The following is a 13073-nucleotide window of genomic DNA, read 5'->3' as shown; positions in this document are numbered from 1 at the left end:
TAGTATAGTACATGCCTCTATAGATTATAGTAGTAGTACTAGTACTAGTAAACTTTGCGCTTGGCTGTTCGCCTCTTCGGGAAGTGCAACAATAATAGTACTAGTACAGTGTATGCTTCTGGCAATCTGACACCGAATTAACTATTGTAAGTCCACCGCCTGAGCGAAGGAGAGCTTGGATTAGTCAAAAGTTTCTCCTTGTCCTGCGAGCCACCGCGTGCAAGATTCTCCCGTCCTGCAAGCTTCTCCTCGTTCGGCAAGTTGACGGGACACAACAAAGTAATGCTAGTCCATACTGCCTCCTCTCCGGTTAATATGGCTTAATTTCAAACAAGATAAATACACTGTTTTTCACTGTATATTTGTAAAAATATGGTCAGTGGACTTCATAATACGCTCATTGCGCTCAATATATACATTTTTCGGTGTTTATACGGTCACTAGCTCACCCTGGCTGAGTATGTGTGTGCATGCACGTGTAGGTTGAGCACTTGAGTGTGATCGTGTGTGTTCCATCGTGTGCTCATACATGCATGCATTAGGGCGTCACACGCATTTTTGCGTCCATGTGTACGTGTGACTTTTGCATACACGTTGGGTGAGTATGTGTAGGGGCCACTAAAGGAGCAGTCAAATCACACAGTAAGTTAGTCGAAAGAAGCAACCATCATTTCACTCTTCAATGACACGTACGCAATATAAAATGGTTGATATGGAGAGAAAAATAAAACCACTATATATACACTAGCCGGAGCCTAAGCTACAAGCTTGCTTGCTCTCTTCACAAGCATAGAACGATGGTGGCCACACCGCTGGTCACATATCCGTCCTGATCCCGCAGCTGGGGGAAGGGAACAATGTTCTGCATAGATGCGGTCGACATCGGCGAGGGAGAAAATCCACAATCGGTGCGTCCCAATCGGGGGTCACCGCAGTATGGGCCGATGCTGTGTCCCAACCGCCCTTCTAGCTACAGCCCGACGTCCGTTTCAAAAATATCAGTGCATGTCAACAAAAATTATACTAGTATTGATGTTCCGTTTTGAAAAAAGCATATAAGCTGTTACTTCCTACCCAAAGGATCTTTATATCCAATAGACACAAATATCCATTCGACTGTTCGAAATTACTTTCACTGTTGATCCGATGTCGAGGTAATTGTTGCATCGCCACCAAAACCCACCATCTCTTAAGCTAAAGTAGACCGAGGTAACCCCTATATTAGCATATTACTAAGATAAACAAAAGGCACTGTAGAATCATTTAGGACGTGAGCTTCTCAATCTGAATGTGGAGGGACACCAGCTTAGCCCCGGCCAGCATCTTGGGCGGAACTATGAAGAAGGTCAGCTCCTGCATGGCAACATTGCCGGGATCCCTGCTGCTTGTCACCTCCATTTCCACCATGATGGCGTCGGTCCTGCCTTTAGGCTCCCCCGGCGGGCCGTTCGCCCAAAGCTTCGCCACGTAGTGCGGCAGTGGGGACGCCCCCACTATGATGCAAACGACTGACACGGCGATAGGCGCGCCGATGTCGAGCACGCCGCCGACCAAGAAAAACGTGCGGCTGTCCTCCTCCACGAACAGCAAGAGCCGTGGCTCCGACAGTGGCACTTGCAGCTGGAGCGCCTTGCGTACTGGATCTTGTGCACGGGCATGGGATGCACGGTGCTGATGTGGTGGGAGAGCACCGGCGGCAGGCCTTCGTAGCCGCAGACAGGCATGGGGCATTTGCAGGGCACGAGCGGACACACGCTCTGGTGCTCGGCGAGCTTGTGGTAAGTGACGTAGAGCCCACGGCCTTCGTGCGGGCACTTCACCCTCACCGAGGAGAGGATGACGTCCACCGCCGTGTTTCGCACGTTGAAGCCACCGCCGCGCTCGCACTTCTGGCACTGCCGCTGGTTCCCGGGGCGCTCGACGCGGCAGTCCGCGCAAGCCAGGTGCCCTCCCTTGCACTGCACAAATCAATCGAACAACACATCAATCAAGAAACCTACACCTTGCTCGATCAGCCGAACGGAAGAGGTGTATTCGAACCTCATACACTGGAGGCTTCAAGGGGCGGAGGCACAAGGGGCAGTGGAGCAAGGTGAGGTCCATCGAGACCATAGAGAGCTCCATCGTCGAGTACTGTTCCGTCTGCATGATCTCGCCCTCCTCGTGCACAACCATCTCTCGCTTTATTAGGGCCGGGGCATTACAAAGCTTTACCATCACATATTCATACTACTTCAAGGTGCCTTAAATCAACACATGCAAGTATCAAAAGGAGAGTCACGGCATGCATGCATGCGTTGTAATTAATGCATCAGTAAACGCAAATTATTGAAATATATCGAGTGCAGTGCTTTGATGTGTAGCATCAACTCGTACAAGACCGAGAAGTTTGATTACTACAACGCCCTCTCGCCTTAACCTCACCTGCCTTTGGCTGCATGACAGGTGGGACACCGACCTGTTGGGCCCACCTATCATGGACGCAAAGGCAAGAGCAGTAAGTTAATGAAGCTGCGCCCCTCCCTCGCCCATGAGCGTGGTGGCTGGCAGGACTAGGAGAAGCTTTCGTTCGCTACACGCTCTCCCTCCCGTACGCGGTGGACATGCAGCAGTTCAATCGGTGTCAGATGGCCAGAAGCATACTGTAGTACTCCACTTCAGTAGTACTCCTGAAGAGGCGAAGAGCCAAGCGCAGCCCGGACGCTTGTTTGGCAGTTTCGTGTGTAGAGTAGTCTAGGATAGCATGTACCGTGCCTGTAATCTTAAAACCGTTAGGGTTGGCTCCATGCTATTTTTTTGATTAAAATAATCTTCTGGCCCTACCTGTCATCCTGGTGATTCTAGTTTGCACGCTCATCTGGTCAAGACAGGAATATATATTTTAATTTGTGGTGGGGTAAATGTTAGAGGTTGCAACAAATGGAGTATTGTACACTGCGGGTCTTTCAGCCAAGTTTAGAGGCAACCATGTGGGGCTAGTGCTATGATGTGTCACGTCAACTCGTACACCAAGGAGAAGCTTGATTTTACTAGTACTACACGCCTTCTCCCTCGCCCATGTGCGCGCTGGCTCGCAGACGAGGACAAGCTTTTGCTTATAGTACTACAACAAGCTATCCCTCCCGCTCGCGGTGTACGGACATGCAGCAGTGGATTCGATACCGTAGAAGTAGTAGTAGTAACATCATTGTTTGTCTTCTCGAAGAGGCCAAGAGCCAAGTGCAACCCGAACATGGCAGTTGCGAACCTTGGAGCACGCATATAGCCAGGCTCTTGCATGAGACAAAATTGCTATGTGAGCCCACTATTGTAGTACTCCCTCCGTTCGGAAATACTTGTCATCAAAATGAATAAAAGGGGATGTATCTAAATGTATATTAGTTCTAGATACATCTTTTTTATCCATTTTGATGACAAGTATTTTCGGACGGAGGGAGTACTTGCTAGTATAGCCCTGTAAACCAGAAAGGAGAATTTGCCTTTCTAGAGATTTCAACAAGTGATTACACTACACCGAGACGGAGTACATACGAAGCAAAATGAGTGAATCTACACCATAAATAAATATATAGTTCTCTCTTTTTCCTCTCGGCCTTGGTCACGGTGCATAATATTGAGTATACTAGTACTATCATCTTGAAATTTATGAAGTCACCGTAGGCACCTCGTCGTCGACAGGAACGTCTCCTGGCACGCGATAGACGCGAGCGGCAGTCGCCTCCATAGGTGCTTGAATGCCAAGGAGGGAGAGGGTAGCGGTTCCCGAGACGTTGAACGGTCAATGATGCATCCTCAAATTACTCTACATGCAGAGGGAATTAATTGGAGAAGCAGAATAGAGCAAGCACGATGTGAATGCAACAGAGTTTGGATTCTCCTATAAAGGCGCCCCACCACTCCAATCCATCTACTCCTTAGTCTCTGCGCAACACTGCTCTCTCCAATCCAAGACCAAGTGACCAGAAGCCAGAAGCACCTATGGAGGCGATGGTCGCGAGCGGCAGTCGGCTATGCCAAATCATCCAAGGTGCCGGCCTGCGGCCCCGCACCGCACAGTGTTTCCAGACGGTGCTGGCGACTGCCGGCGTTGTAGCCCTCACCGACGCTGGCTTTGCCTCTCGCATGGACGACATGATGGTCAACTCCATTCGCAAGTTTGCCACCGTCAAGAAGCATGTAGCGAAAGATCCTACTAGTCCTGCCAGCCACCATGCTCATGCGCGAGGGAGGGACGCAGCTTCATTGATGACTTACTACTCCTGCCTTTGCGTCTATGACAAGTGGGCCCAACAGGTGGTTGGCCACCCTGTCATGCAGCCAAGGGCAGGTGTAGTTAAGGAACCGGAGCTCGGTCCGCGAGGGAGAAGGCGTTGTAGTAAGCAAACTTCTCGGTCTTGTACGAGTTGACGCGACACATCAAAGCACTGCACTCGATATAAGTCTTTTTACACATTTCAAATGGACTACCACATATGGATGTATGTAGACATATTTTTCTTCATATGTAGTCACTTGTTGCAATCTCTAAAAAGACTTATATTTGGAAACGGAGGGAGTACGCATGCATGCATGCCGCGACTTCCCTTTTGATACTTGCATGTGTTGATTTGATGCACCTTGCCAAATTTTGACTATAAATTTAACTAACCAAATTTTCATGCATGTCACAAAAAATTACGGGGCTGTTTGGATTGTGACTATGTTTGTCTTATGTTGCCACATTATTTTTCCCACACTTGCCACACTTGCCTAACTTGAGTTGCTCAAATTGTTAGACACACTTTGGCTTGCCTAAGGGAATCCTGCCACACTTTTTGTGTCTATGACATGTGGGGTTCACTGCTAATAAACTTGTCTTAGGTGTGGCTAATAAAAAAGACTTATATTTAGGAATGGAGGGAGTAGAAAATATAAATAACAATGCATGTTGGGGAAACACACGTTTCCGATAATTTTAGCCGTGGGCTTGTTCACAATTTTTACGAGGGGGTGGTTGTTCATTTAATGGAGGGACTTGTACCAGACTTGAACGATATACAAAGTGCGGCCTGGCACACTATAACACCACTTGGAACAAGCAGGTAGCTATCTCAAAAAACAATCAACAACTAAAAAATGGTGACCTGGCACGTAGTACACAATTTTAAATGATTGTTTTGATGGATTGAAAAAGGAAAACTACCCCACTATGTATATATAGGCCGGAGCCTCCGCGCTTGCTTGTTAGGGTTGCTCTATTCACACACTCTCATCCTCTCCAGATCTAAACAAGATAGGGGTGGTAACACTGTCTTTCTCCCTTCAAAAAACACTGTCTTTCTATCCTCACTGCTGGTTACAGATCCGGACATATCCCCCTACGCCGGTGAAGGGGAGGAGGGGCAGCATTTAGGCCGTCGACGGCGAGGGAGGAGACCCACTGCCGGCCGCACCGTTATCTTTGGCCGAGCGCCGGTGCGGGAGGTCCTCCGATCCCTTCATCGTTACCCTAGTGTGGGCGGATCCGGCCTCCCGCCACCCACCTATCCACATCCCGACGACCTTCAGGTACATCTTCCTTCGAAACCTCCTTAGCTCTACGTCCCCAGCTCGCTACGTCGCTGCATGTGCATCATTTTCTACCTCTAAGCCCCTCTCGATCGGATGGTCCAACGTCACCTATTATTTTTTCTACTGTTAGAGGTAAAGCTACTTCATGGAGTCGAATCTTGTACTTGGTTCAAACAAGAAGGGGATGTTTGGTTTGTGACTAACTTTGCCAAAGGTTGCCACACCTAAGGTTAGGCAAGTTTGACTAACTTAGGTGAGCGTTTGGTTCAAGCCACACTTGAGCCCCACATGGCATACACACAAAAAGTGTGGCAAGATTCCCTTAGGCATACACTTAGGCAAGGTTGGCAAAAATGTGTGGCAAACTATAGCAATACTAGGTCTAGAACCAAACATAGTACATCGGACTTGGTACAAACAGGAAGGAAAGGGGGCAAAAGTAGTACATACTGGTCATCCAACCGGTCTCTTGGTCGAAAAGGGAAATATAGGGGTAACGCTGAACACAGTGGTATGACCAGGACTAGATTTGCTATCCACACATAGGAGTAGGTGGCTAGAGTGAAAAAATGGGACCAACCCAGATATGTTTCTTGGATGTTTGTTTCTCGGGGCAACAAACTATGAATCACCACTTTATGAACCTATTTAGGTACATGGTGTTGGACTGCTGGTGCACCCACTGTCCCATGCCCTTATACCAAATATTTAGCTGTTCTTAATCTAATGCCCCTGGTCAAAATGAAGCCATGCCACTGTCATAAGCCATGACAAGTTTATCCAAATGTTTTTGCCTATAATTGTTTGAGACTTTGACTGTTTCCTCTATAGCTTTTTGTGTAAATAGGGATATCCATTTCACCTGGTTGCTGTTGTGACCTTTTGGTGCATTGCACAAAACTCTTCTTAAAAGTAGTGACTTTTGTGTTGTTTAACTGGAATGTCAGAATGGAACAGTTGGTTCATTTCGGTGGAACTGCACAAAGGGAGATATGTGTTCCAATCGTCATCATCCATATTGGCACCATAACCTTCCTTTAGGTAAGAATGATATTTAATGCATGTGTTCATCTCTATTTTGCGACTGCCATGAGAAAATAATGCTATTTTTTACTAGTACACTTGTACTCTCTCACTGACAAAACCAATTTTGAAATAGAAGGCCAATCATGTACTTGATTTCACCAACTAGTGAGGAGAATGATAAATAGACCATGAAGAGGAAGAAGAAGAAGGATAAACAGTGCCAAGGCGATCTTGTTGAAGCCAGAGGCCTCAGTCGAGGCCATTCAAGGGCTCCGGCAACGACTACCTTACATGTGAGACGATCCTCCAGGGATCCTGAGGGAGTCCTGGATTAGGGGGTCTCCGAACAGCCGGACTATCTCCATTGGCTGGACTGTTAGACTATGAAGATACAAGATTGAAGACTTCGTCTCGTGTCCGGATGGGACTCTACTTGGCGTGGAAGGCAAGCTAGGCAATACGGATATGGATATCTCCTCCTTTGTAACCGACCTTGTGTAACCCTAACCCTCTCTGGTGTCTATATAAACCGAAGGGTTTTAGTCCGTAGGACAACAACCATAACATACAATCATACCATAGGCTAGCTTCTAGGGTTTAGCCTCTCTAATCTCGTGGTAGATCTACTCTTGTACTACCCATATCATCAATATCAATCAAGCAGGACATAGGGTTTTACCTCCATCAAGAGGGCCCGAACCTGGGTAAAACATTGTGTCCCCTACCTCCTGTTACCATCTGGCCTAGACGCACAGTTCGGGACCCCCTACCCGAGATCCGCCGGTTTTGACACCGACATTGGTGTTTTCATTGAGAGTTCCTCTGTGTCGTCGCCCTTAGGCTTGATGGCTCCTACTATCATCGATAGCGATGCGGTCCAGGGTGAGACTTTTCTCCTCAGACAGATCATCGTATTCGGCGGCTTTGCACTGCGGGCTAATCCGCCTGGCCATCTGGAGCAGATTGAAAGCTACGCCCCTGGCCATCAGGTCAAATTTGGAAGTTTGAACTACACGGCCGACATCCGCGGAGACTTGATCTTCGACGGATCCGAGCCACAGCCGGGCGCGCCACACTGTCACGATGGGTATGACCTAGCTCTGCCGCCGAACAGTACCCCAGAGGCCGCGCCCGCATCAGCTCCGACCCTTAGCTCGGAGCCAACTGCGCCAATCGAGGACAGGTGGCTAGACACCGCCTCAGGGGCTGCAGTCCAAACAGTGATCGAGCCGAACACCAACCTAACCCTCTGCGTAGTCCGTGACTCCAAGGTGCCGGACTCTTTTCCGGACTCCGAACCATCCGCGCCCCTGCCAATCGAATCCGATTGGGCGCCGATCATGGAATTCACCGCCGCGGATATCTTTCAGCACTCGCCCTTCGGCGACATTTTGAATGCACTAAGGTCTCTCTCTTTGTCAGGAGAGCCCTGGCCGGACTAGGGCCAACAGGATTGGGATGCGGACGACGAAGAAATTCGACGCCCACCCACCACCCACTTCGTAGCCACTGTCAATGATTTAACCGACATGCCCGACTTCGACTGTATGGACGACGATGTAGGAGACGAACATGAACCAGCGCCTATAGGGCACTGGAAAGCCACCTCGTCATATGACATATACATGGTGGATACACCCAACGAAGGCAATGGCGACAAGATAGTGGAGGATGACCCCTCCAAGAAGCAACCCAAGCGCCGATGTCAGCGGCGCCGCTCTAAGTCCAGCCAAAGCAAAAGTGGTGATACCGGCACAAGAGATAATAACACTCCGGATAGTGCCAAAGACAACAACAATCCCCTCCAGCAAGATTTAGAGCAGGAGGATGAAGGAGCTAGCTCTCCTGAGAGAGCGGCAGATGGAGAGGAGGAGGATGACAATTACATGCCCCCCTCCGAAGATGAGGCAAGCCTCGGCAATGGTGAATTCGCCGTACCAGAGGATCCCGTCGAACAAGAGCGCTTCAAGCGCCGGCTTATGGCCACGGCAAATAGCCTAAAGAAAAAGCAGCAACAGCTTTAAGCTGATCAAGATCTGCTAGCTGACAGATGGACTGAAGTCCTCGCGGCTGAGGGATATAAAATCGAGCGCCCCTCCTAGAATTACCCAAAGTGCAGGTTACTACCCCGACTGGAGGAAGAAGTGTATGATACGGCTGATCGGCCACCTCGTGGCCGCGATAGAGAGGCATTCCAGCCAAAAGCTCAGCCTCCACCCCGACGCCATTCAAATAAAAAGGCATGGGGAGATACACCAGACCTGCGAGACATATTGGAGGATAAAGCAAAGCATGCAAGATCGATCTACGGATCACGACGGTGCACCACTCTGCGAGACGATAAACGTCACGCCGGATACAGTAAAAGCAAATCCGGCCGGGCCGAACACTGCGGGCAAGACCCATTCGAGCTACGTCGTGATATAGCCCAATACAGAGGCACCGCACACCCCTTATGCTTCACAGGTGAAGTAATGGAACATCAATTCCCAGAAGGTTTCAAACCTGTAAATATGGAATCATACGACGGCACAACAGATCCCGCAGTATGGATTGAGGATTTCCTCCTCCACATCCACATGGCACGCGGTGATGACTTACACGCCATCAAATACCTCCCACTAAAGCTCAAAGGAGCAGCGCGGCATTGGCTTAACAGCTTGCCAGCAGACTCCATTAGCTGTTGGGAAGATCTGGAAGCTGCATTCCTCGACAACTTTCAGGGCACTTATGTGCGACCACCAGACGCCGATGACTTAAGCCACATAATTCAGCAGCTAGAAGAGTCGGCTAGGCAATTCTGGACTCGGTTCCTTACAAAGAAAAATCAAATTGTCGACTGTCCGGATGCGGAGGCCTTAACGGCTTTCAAATACAACATCCGAGACGAGTGGCTAGCCCGACACCTTGGTCAGGAAAAGCCAAAATCTATGGCAGCTCTCACGACGCTCATGACCCACTTTTATGCGGGAGAAGACAGTTGGTTGGCTCGCAGTAATAACATATCAAAGAACCATGGTACCTTAGATACCAAGGATGGCAATAGCAGGTCATGTCGCAACAAACATAAGCGCTGCATAAACAGCGAAAATACTGAGGATACAGCAGTCAATGCCGGATTCAAAGGCTCTAAACCCGGTCAGCGGAAAAAGCCATTCAAACAAAGTACGCTGGGTCCGTCCAGCTTGGACCGTATACTCAATCGCTCGTGTCAAATACACGGCACCCCGGACAAGCCAGCCAATCACACCAATAGGGATTGTTGGGTGTTCAAGCAGGTCGGCAAGTTAATTGCCGAAAACAAGGACAAGGGGCCGCATAGCGATGACGAGGAGGAGCCCCGGCAGCCGCACACCGGAGGGCAGAAGAGGTTTCCCCCACAAGTGCGGACGGTGCACATGATATACGCGACCCACATCCCCAAGAGGGAGCGGAAGCGTGCGCTCAGGGACGTATATGCGTTGGAGCCAGTCGCCCCAAAGTTCAGCCCTTGGTCCTCCTTTCCGATCACCTTCGATCGCAGGGACCACCCCACTAGTATCCATCATGGCGGATTTGCCGCACTGGTCCTAGACCCAATCATTGACGGATTCCACCTCACTCGAGTCCTTATGGATGGCGGCAGCAGCCTGAACCTGCTTTATCAGGAGACAGTGCGCAAAATGGGTATAGACCCCTCAAGGACCAAACCCACAAAAACGACCTTTAAAGGCGTCATTCCAGGTGTGGAGGCCCATTGCACAGGCTCAATTACACTGGAAGTGGTGTTCGGATCCCCGGATAACTTCCGAAGCGAAGAGTTAATCTTCGATATAGTCCCGTTCCGCAGTGGTTATCACACGCTGCTCGGGCGAACCGCATTTGCTAGATTCAATGCGGTACCGCATTATGCATACCTCAAGCTCAAGATGCCAGGACCTTGCGGAGTTATTACAGTAAATGGACACACAGAGCGCTCCCTCCGAACAGAGGAGCACACCGCGGCCCTCGCAGCAGAAGCACAAAGCAGCCTCTCAAGGCAATCAACCAGTTCGGCGCTTCAAAGCCCGGACACCTTCAAGCGCGCTCAGAGCAATCAGCAAATAGACCACCTCGCGCGATCTGAGCTTGCGTAGCAATACGGCGGCCACCCCAATCCCAACCCAACGGCGAAACTCATGTCGCGCGTACATAATTACGCATTAAAAATACCATGGGCACAGGTGGGGAGGGGGGCACAGCTGCGGCACGCCCCAAGACGCGGCGTAAACCACACTAGGGGCTTCCCGTTTGGTTATTTTTTTCTTTTCTTTTCAGGACCTTAATCTCTGGAAACACTGTCCAGCAGCACTATTGCCGAACACATGATGCAGCAACCAAGGAGGCAGACAGCTATGTCATACCATAGAATTCCCAGGTTGATTACAGTAACGAGCGAAATATTTGATTTCATATCATTCCTCAGCTTGACCTTGGAGGGGACATAGTCCTACTCTTTGCTTATCGCACTATCTGTATCACTGTGCTTTAACGCAATTTTTTAATAAACAATGCATGACATTACGACTATTATTGCATTCATGTTATATATATATGTTCATTAATGACGCCTTGCAACCGTACACCTTGGTACGGCTAATACACCAGGGGCTTACGTACCTCACAATACGGTGTGACAAGTCCGAACACTTTCACAAGTGTGGCACCCCGAACTTATAGCATTATATGCGTCAGCTCCGAATCATGTCTTTGGTCAAATGTTGGGTTTGCCCGGCTCCTATGTTTTGGTACCTTACGTTCCGCTCTATCGGCTAAGGTAGCGCTAGGAGAACTACTGCGATTGTGCCCCGGTTCTGCTGGGTTCAGCACCTCAGTAGAGAAAGCTAAAACTGGCTGTCATGATAAGGCGAGAGACTGGTCGCTGTTCGGCGAGGTTTTCGAGTCCCTAAAGACTTATGCCGCTTAGAGCGAGGGGCCAGCCCTGTCTGGCTTAAAGGCGTGTATCGCGCCCCAAATTCGGCCTTCCGAATTCCAAGGGCTTTGTCGAAATTTAAAATTATAGAATTCTATGGCTAAGTGAGAGTGATAAAGCATTATTAGTCCGGTTGCCTTGTTCGCTGTGCTGAGCATCTCCCTCGAAGGACCCAAACATGGGAACAAGAGTGCTCAAGTTTATGCCGAACACCCCAGCACTCATGGCATGGGGGCAGAAGCCGAGGACTAGCCATCTCTCAGATTGGATAAACAGCCAAACAGAAGGTAATATTTTAAATTCAAACAAGCGTTGCATAGCGCATATGAAACAAGTTTTCATAAATATAGGATAAAACGAGCAAGTCTCATTCAAATATTACATCTTTTGAACACTCATCCGCGATGAGATGGGCACCCGGCAGAACACCCTCGTAGTACATCTCGGGGTGGCGGTGCTCCTTGCCCTCCGGCGGCCCCTCCTTGATCAGCTTCACGACGTCTAGCTTGACCCACTGCAATTTCACACGGGCGAAAGCCCGGCGTGCACCTTCAATGCAGACAGATCGCTTGACGACCTCCAGCCGTGGGCAGGCATCCACAAGCCGCCTTACCAAGCCGAAGAAGCTATTCGGAAGGGCGTCGCCAGGCCACAGCCGTACTATAAATCTCTTCATGTCCCGATCAGCCGCCTTATGTAGCTCGACCATCTGCTTTAGTTGGTCGCTCATTGGCACCGGGTGTTCGGCCTCAGCATACTGAGACCAGAACATCTTCTCCGTTGAGCTTCCATCCTCGGCCTGGTAAAATTGTGCGGCATCGGACACGCTGCAAGGCAAATCTGCGAATGCTCCTGGAGAGCTCCGGATTCGGGTAAGTAATCAGTAATTTACTTTTACATGCTTGCTTTGCATATAGAAAGCCTTACCCGCCGCTATCTTCTTCATCGCGTCGATCTCCTGGAGGGCCTTTTGGGCTTCGGCCTTGGCACTGCTTGTGCTCTCAAGGGCCGCGACAAGCTCAGACTCCCGCGTCTTTGAGTCAAGCTCCAACGCCTCATGCTTCGCCATGAGAGCCTGGAGCTCTTCCTGCACCTCGCCCACCCGAGCCTCGTGCTTCTCTCGCTCGGTGCGCTCCTTGGCCGCTATATCCTCGGCCTTGGTTAGCGCTTGCTTCAGGGTCGCCACCTCGGTCATGGCCCCTGGCAAATATACATTGATCCTGTCATTTTGCAATCGCGTCTTCTTTTATATATACATATCTATAGACAGGGTATTACTTACCCTTGTTCTCCTCGAGCTGCCTCTTGGCAAGGTCGAGCTCTTTCCTGGACCCCTCGAGGTCCTGCTTCAGTACGGCGACCTCCACAGTCAGTGTGGCGGACGCAAACAGCGAAGCCTGCATATGCATATTGACATACTTATATTAGACTCCTGCGATATTATTTGATCCTCTGTTCGGCTTTTCTTTGTGAACACCGAACAAAGCATCAGGGGCTACTATCTATGCGGTAATATTTCTACTACATTTTAAAACACTTACCTCAA

General features: G+C 49.6%; 1 pseudogene; it reads right to left on the bottom strand.

The window, feature by feature from the left end:
- Nucleotides 1-1263: 1263 nt before the first annotated feature.
- On the bottom strand, nucleotides 1264-2175 carry LOC125509671 (E3 ubiquitin-protein ligase SINA-like 10; annotated as a pseudogene).
- Between the last annotated feature and the right edge of the window lie 10898 nt (nucleotides 2176-13073).

Source organism: Triticum urartu, chromosome 1A (assembly GCF_056163025.1).
Source record: "Triticum urartu cultivar PI428250 chromosome 1A, HENAU_Tu73, whole genome shotgun sequence".
Lineage (NCBI taxonomy): Eukaryota > Viridiplantae > Streptophyta > Magnoliopsida > Poales > Poaceae > Triticum > Triticum urartu.
This window is presented reverse-complemented; position numbering and strand designations above follow the sequence as displayed.